Source organism: Neolamprologus multifasciatus, chromosome 17 (assembly GCF_963576455.1).
Source record: "Neolamprologus multifasciatus chromosome 17, fNeoMul1.2, whole genome shotgun sequence".
Taxonomy (NCBI): domain Eukaryota; kingdom Metazoa; phylum Chordata; class Actinopteri; order Cichliformes; family Cichlidae; genus Neolamprologus; species Neolamprologus multifasciatus.
The window spans coordinates 6,679,405-6,686,633 of NC_140455.1; the positions used below are offsets into that span (position 1 = coordinate 6,679,405).

At 39.9% G+C, this 7,229-nt stretch overlaps 1 protein-coding gene and 1 long non-coding RNA gene across 4 annotated transcripts in view; both read right to left on the bottom strand.

Annotated features, from left to right (window-relative positions):
* The window catches only part of lrp8 (low density lipoprotein receptor-related protein 8, apolipoprotein e receptor), a 172,162-nt gene that overhangs the window by 138,860 nt on the left and 26,073 nt on the right, over positions 1-7,229 (bottom strand). The window lies entirely within an intron of this gene.
* LOC146498845 (uncharacterized) overlaps positions 1-7,229 on the bottom strand; it is a 39,793-nt gene that overhangs the window by 7,869 nt on the left and 24,695 nt on the right. The window contains exon 2 of the long non-coding RNA XR_014870358.1: positions 1-7,222. This exon is cut by the window's left edge and continues 7,869 nt beyond it. This is a non-coding gene — a long non-coding RNA (uncharacterized LOC146498845). The remainder of the gene's footprint in view (positions 7,223-7,229) is intronic.

Sequence of the window (7,229 nt, forward strand, 5' to 3'; positions counted from 1 at the left end):
TATTATATATTATTTGTCATTATGGCTGCACTTACTATAGATGGGAATATCAGCATAACATCTTATTAGGAATCCTCCCACGACGCAGCGTTATGTCATTTTCTGTGCGTTTCTGTGCGTTTCAGCAGCCAGTCGAGTGGCTGCGGTGGGCATCGGGCCTGAGACAGCTGGTGTAATGACATTTTCCCAGCGAGCGACAGAACAGCATGTTTTTTTCTTCCACGGATGGCGAGCGCACAAATTTAGAAAGGCTTGAACAGGCATTCCCATTCAAATCAATATTCCTAACAGAGGTCATTTGGCCGGTACAATCGAAATGAGATGGAGGGAAAGAGGGCATTATCAGCGAATTATAAAACTGAGTATAAGCAAATTGTGTGAGAGCCGTGTTTAAACCATTACTAAGGAAAAGTTGCATTTGGTTTCACCAACCCTGCCGGAGGTGGGGGTGGGGCGCCTGGGCTCAAACCTTGCGTCTTAATCTGTCCCGAGTGGCAAACAATCCTGTTTCCAGTTATGTTTGTAAGATTACGTTCTACAACACTAACTTCAGATGTACCGTACAGCAGAACCCATCAGGGAGAGCGATACCGACTGAGTTTAGCCGTGTGAAGGTGGCACAAGCGGGTCCTGTGGTTTTGTTTCTATGGATCAGTGCACTGAGATTTAGCAACCCACCGCTTTCGCAAATGCAAGCTCACATGTGTTGGGCTGCACCTGGACCACATTTTGGACTTGCACAACCGTTTAATTCAGCAGTCTGATGCAAACACGTATATAATTGCACCATCAAAATAACATTTATTTTTTAAAAGCACTGCCTGAGGAGCTAAATAGACACTAAATAACAAGGCAGTGGTCCTCTAACTTATTCTGTCTATACAGAGTCTGGGTTACACTGGGACAAGTGTATCACATGAACATAATTCCCAGTCAGGGAGCCGAGTACAGATTAGATGGATATGTAATATCTTGCGTTTGAGTCCTGGCTATGACCTTTCCATTCATTCAGTCTGTGGCTGCCACATTAATTAAACTGATAGTGATATAAAGAGAGATGGAACACATCAGTCATCGGAGGTCTACAGTTACACCATGAAGAAACAAAAATCCTAAACTATTAGTAATTAATCTGAAGACTAAAAAGAAAAAAGAAATAAAACAGTAACTAGTTTGTTCTTACTGACAGGCAGCTGTTAAAAGTGTTTGCTTTCGAAAAGCTAGGTTTAAAATCAGTACTTAACTCATAAAATCGAGTGGTAATTAAAACAGATTAAATTTTCTCTTGATACAAGGGTCAATAATCATTTTAGAAAATGAGCATTATTTTAATTGGCAAGCTTTTAGTGGCTAACGTGTTCATGGCTTTTCCTATTTTTCCCAGCTTTGGTATCAATCAGAATCAATGCGAAAAATGGTTTTAGATTCAAAAGAATCATGAAGAGATGTTTTGTTATAATTCACACAAGTGTGTGAGAAAAAAAAAACAAAAAAAAAACCACAGCTTGCCTTTACCCAGATTGTGCAGTTTGAGTAGTCCTAAATATATTTCTTATGTTTGTCTGAGTGGCATGGAGATTATAATGTTCCAGCGACTATGTGTCATGTTAGAGATCGTTTATTAATGAACTAGCTGAAATCACAGGGACATGTTTTACCGAGTCATGTGCCATTAGTAGAAGCCCGACGCCTGTCGAGCTGTTCCACTCGTTGCTCATCTACGACTTTTACACACGGGGTTATCTGTCGTGTTCTGTTTTTGCTTCTATTTTGCCTTCTGTTGTAATTTTGTATGAGCAACTCCTTTGTGTTTTGCAGTCACCTTGTGTTGGTATGACTTCCTGTCTTTGTGTTTGTGCCTGGTTATTCATTTAGTTTCCAGTATTTGTTTACAAGGGACTTGTACTACGAAGCAGGACACTGTCTTAATCAGGTAACTTTAGGGCTAATCCAGGGTTTTCTGTACTGCTTACTTAAACATCACTGACTGAAGGTGTGTCAGTAACATTAAATGTCAAATGTATCCATTTGTAAGTTTCAGAGCTCCAACGTGCGCTCATCGCCACAGAAATAAACAGCAGCATCGAAAGCGCATTCAGTGATAAAATAATCAACTGGAATTAAAATTTCTATTTTACCGCTCCGACTTATTTTTTATTTTCTTTATAGATTTTTAATCACCATTTGATAAGGTCTCTGGAGTAGGTGGCACTCATAGGGATCATTTTCTGGGGAAGAAAAGTCATGACCCATGAAATGCTGTTTTTTGATTGGTCAAATGCTGCCAACACCTCCCCTTCCATGTGAACACGCAGGGGAAACCATGTTAACTTAGCGCGTTGATAAACATTTGTCTGGATAAGCAATTCCAGGTAACTGAAAGATTTCTGGATTCACTGTATTATGAAGCAGGATTTTGACTCATCCGGGTAACTGAACTTGCGTGGTATAACAGGGCCAGGTGTTCCCTTGTTTAGCTCTTGGTCCATCAAATTGTCCAACAATGTGAATCACATGCAGTTAACAGTAGATGATACATTAAAAGTGCATTACAATTCATTTTGAGGCAGCAGAAGATGTTGATCAGAGTACGGCTTTGACAGAGCAACATTTTTATACTGACATTAATATTCAAATATGCAACTGCATATTTCCCCAGGTTTGGAAAAAATTAGGTTTGTCATCGCAACAAACTTCTGTTTACCTTTAGCCATTCTGCAGTATGGAATGAAGTCACGTTTGCTTTTTCTTCTCTCTCTGCAGCCATCTGAAGTATTAAAGCTTAAAGAGTCATAAAAGCCTTGACCCAAGAAGAAGAGGAAAAGTGGAAAACTGAAAAGCTTAAGAGAGGAACACTTCTCCTTTCTCTCTCTCTCTCTGTCTTGCCAAGATGTTGAATTGTGGTTCAACAACAAGCTACACAAGGATGGCTGACATTTTCACTCGACACGGAGCTCCATCTCTCTCTGTCTCCGTCAAACACACAGAGAAAATTTTAGGGCAGTAACTCACCTCTCTTTTATTTGCAATTCCTCCTCCAACCTGTCCTAGCAGTATTACCAGCAGCTTCTGAGCGTACACAGAAGTGGATTGCCTATAGGGGCCTCTGTGTATATCACCACCTGTGTGCAATACTGTACGCCTGTCTGCTGTCTGTCTCCCCGTTTCTTATGCTGACATTTTAGCAGCTGGCCTCAGTTTTGCCCGTTCACAAAGGAGAAATCCTCACTTCATTATTATTCACATTTCCCCCAATAATCTTCCAGTAACACAGGAAATGCAGGAAAGCTAAAACAAACATGGGAGGTTTATAAAAACTGGCCATTTGGTTTCACTGGAACACAACAACTTTTTAATATGAAAAGGGAAGCAAGGGCAATGGAAAAACATCCAGAGAGCGACTTTTGACAGCTTCCTATACAATGAAAAATATCTGATTAGCGCATATTCATTAAAATGTTGCAATAAGGCACAGCGAAATTGAACAATATTTATGTTTCGGTGGTGCTGTTCTTTGGAATGAGAGTAGTGTTATGCATGGATGTGGAGTTATTAAGTTACTAAATTTGAATGTGGGGTGGATCCCCAGGCCCCGAATCCTCCATCCATTTATCAAGGATAAGAATAATTGGATTTTCAAGAGGCTGGGGACAAATATGAGCCAAACACAGAGGGCTTGGGTGTTTAGCCATGCAGGAGAAGTATGGGAGCTCACACTATGACCTTGACTGATCACCTCCACTGAACAGCAGAGGAAAACAAGCTGGTTCTGCAGGAGTCAGCACTAGAGACCATGCAGGTGTAAGATTTGAAAGAAGATTCATGGGATTCAATTTTAGTCGCACAAATCTAAGCAAAATGTTATTGACAAAACTTCCAAAAAAAGATATTAAAACATGTTTATATATTTTGTTTTAGCAATTCAGTACAGCCTGTTCTCAAGTGACCCCATCCTTTTGTGGAGGACGGCAGTTTCACAGGAATCAGCATTAAAAGGAGTCCTGGTGTATAAATTATATAGCAAAGAGTTGGAGAAAAAAAAAGCGTTGGCCACAGTCAAGCCTGTGTTCAGCAGTTCATTGAATAATTGCTATTAGATGAAAGATTCACCAATAATATTTCTATAAAAATAATAATACAAAGGCATGCAGATAATGCAAGATGAAAGATATGTACGCTCAAAGGATGAACTTGGAAAAAATCACCAGACATCTATTTGTACAGCAGAAGGTTGTAGAGGCCATTAAACACTGAGCGCGCTGCGATAAAACATGAAATCCTGATGTTTTTGGATGGAAACACATCGTGTGACGCATACAGACACGCTGAAAGCGTTGCCATTTTGCAAAGAGGTTGTCTTTTAAAAAAATGCACTGCCACAAAAAAATGTAGTCGACATCAGGCAATCATGAGCTGATGTTTCTAAACAAGAAAAGGAAGAAACAAAAGATTCTGGGTTTATCGAAAAGTTTCACGAGACTGCAGCAGCAGCAGGGAGACTTTCTTGATCTGATCCAGGAGTTGAAGCTGTATCTCGGCCGCTTTCGTACATATGTCAGGATTGTCAGCAGGGCAAGTTGAGCTCCTGCTGGTAGAGTTGGGACCACATCTGAGGAGGCAGGGAAATCCTTTCAGAGACACGACTGACCCAGAACAGCATTTAGCTGTGTGTCTGAGGTATATACAGTTTCATTTTACTACTTTTGTATTCAGTACCGGCGCACGTATTGAGCTATTTGTGCCCCTGTTAACAAATGCTGTGGTCTGATTGGTCAGATCTGTTTATTTAGATCAAATTAATCGACTGTGTTAGGAGTAGGCAAGTCCAAAAAAGAGTTTTAAACCACGAAATAGTCACAGCGTTAAATCTATAAAGGACTATAAAGGACTGCTGATGGTCTATTTCTCTTTTCCATTATTGTTGAAATAATACACACAAAGAAATATACGCACAGTTCAGCTTTAAAATCCATCATCACACCACAGTTTCCTGGGATAGCACGCTGAGGAGCTCACTCTCTGAGGCATGTCTAACCTTTCTGCTGAGCCCTGTAGGGGCACCTATAAAAGGAAGCATCATAAATTATCAACTACTGCAATTAAGCAGTTAAAGAAGGGTGTACAGCAGCAAAATGAGAGGAAAAACAGTGCTAATTTTTCTGACCTTCAGGTTACAGGACAAAAACTTGCTGAGCGGTAAATAAAGTCAGACAGTATAATTGGAGGAGGGAGTGGATTAACTTGTTGAGGGGCATAATCAAAAGTTACAGAGCAAGAAATGGATGTGATACCAAGAGCAGAGGAAGTGCAAAGGAACATAAAGGACATAAAGCACTAAGATTCAACCTCACTTTTAATACTCACGTTGAAAGCACTACACTAAACTTGAAAGATTTGTCAGAAAGGAGCCGATCCTTCGCCCCACACAGCTTCTTATAACCGTCATTATCTTCAAAGTGTTTTGCTAGTTCCCATCTAATCTCTTCTAAAATCATTCACAGATCAACACTGACTGACATCCGAGGATCAGCGAGTGACAGAGATGGAGAAGGAGACCCCACGTAGACCATCTGACACCCCACGATTAGTGCGCGCGAGTGTCCTAATCTCTGCAGAATGATACCCCGTGATTAAACACAGTGGGGATCAATGCAAAGCCAGAACGCGTGCGTATGTGCCGCGGATGGGGTGGTGAGGTGAAGATTAACAATCATCATTAACACAACACATGTCCATTAATCTTCATCGTAAAGCCTGCTATTATTACTACACTGAAAAGTTCAGCTGTTTGTCAGTGACTGAGCTGCACAGTGCTGTACTCCTATTGCACAGCGCAGGAAACACGTTGTGCATATAAATTTTAATGGACAGATTGATGCGCGTTTGATACGAGTCCAGGGCAAAATGACTCACGCAGCCTTTTGTGCCTCGTTCAGTTCACTACTATTTAAGTGGTTCCATAAGCTGCTTGCTGAGACCTTGCACAAAGCACCGCTGAGTCAATCTGTAACTCTGTCACAATATACAATATGTGTGAACACAAAAGATACCCAACACCAGTCTATCACTGAAACATATGGTTAATTTAATACATTTGCTCATTAATTGTATAAGCCATTTGGATAAACATTCAAGATTTTCAGATGTCAGGATTTGCCCCTTTATTTGTCAGCTACTCCATCATGTTCAAGAAACAGAAAATGATAAAGTGTAGGTTTAAAATTAAATCTTTTTTGAGCTAGGGTGGGCTAAGGAAGCATATCAACAAGTCTTTAAGCATCTGGGGGGGAGAAAAAAAATCATATATTGATTTTTGAATTTGAAAACAAACTTCACCAGCAAAAGCTTGACAAACAAAAACACCATGCACATGACATTCAAATATTCAACCAAAGAACGACCACAGGTGAGGTTGGAAATTCAGATTCCTTTCAAATGACCCTCATTTGCAAAAGGTTCAGATTTGTTCTCCCTTCACGCTGCCATAACCTTGTCCAGTCTATAGATATTTTCTTTTGTATCAGTCCTCAAGTAACACCAAGGCATTTATGTTACCCAGAGCTACACATGACGAGCACTTCCTGCTGATTCACGTAAAAACAAGAGGCACTTCAAGTGCTTCGTCATTACGTAAATTATTCATAACAAATTATTCGATGATCTAGTCACACTAATTTTTTTAATGAATAATTGGCAACATTATCCAAAAGTCAAATAGATTTTTGTTCCTATTGAGAGAAGAGAGCGGCAAACTTCTTTTTCTTAAATAAAATAATCAGTTTAAAAGCACTGATGATTTTCAGTGTCAGCTAAGCAGTTGCTTAGATGCAGGTAGGTGGGGGCTGGTTATCGGCTTCATTTGTCCATTTTTAGATTTTGTTTCAGATACTCCTCAAGCCCCTACCGAGTACGGTTGGCTTTAATCTACTGAGAACTAGTTACATTTCCAACATCATTATCAAAAGGCATCTTTGCTCTCCTTAATTACAAATCTCAGGAAACTCTTAAGAAAAGTGTTAAGAAAGCCAGGCTCCCCCGTTCTCCGTCTTGAATATATTCAATAGCGATCAGCTTTGAAATGCACTCCTAATTGCAACTGAAGGCAAAAATTTCATACCAACCACACAAATCTGTGAACCTGGAAACAGATTAGTGCAAAAGAGCTTAAAGTTTCCACAAACTAACAAAATGCAGGAATGAATCATACAACTCTTTTTTTTTTCTTCTTC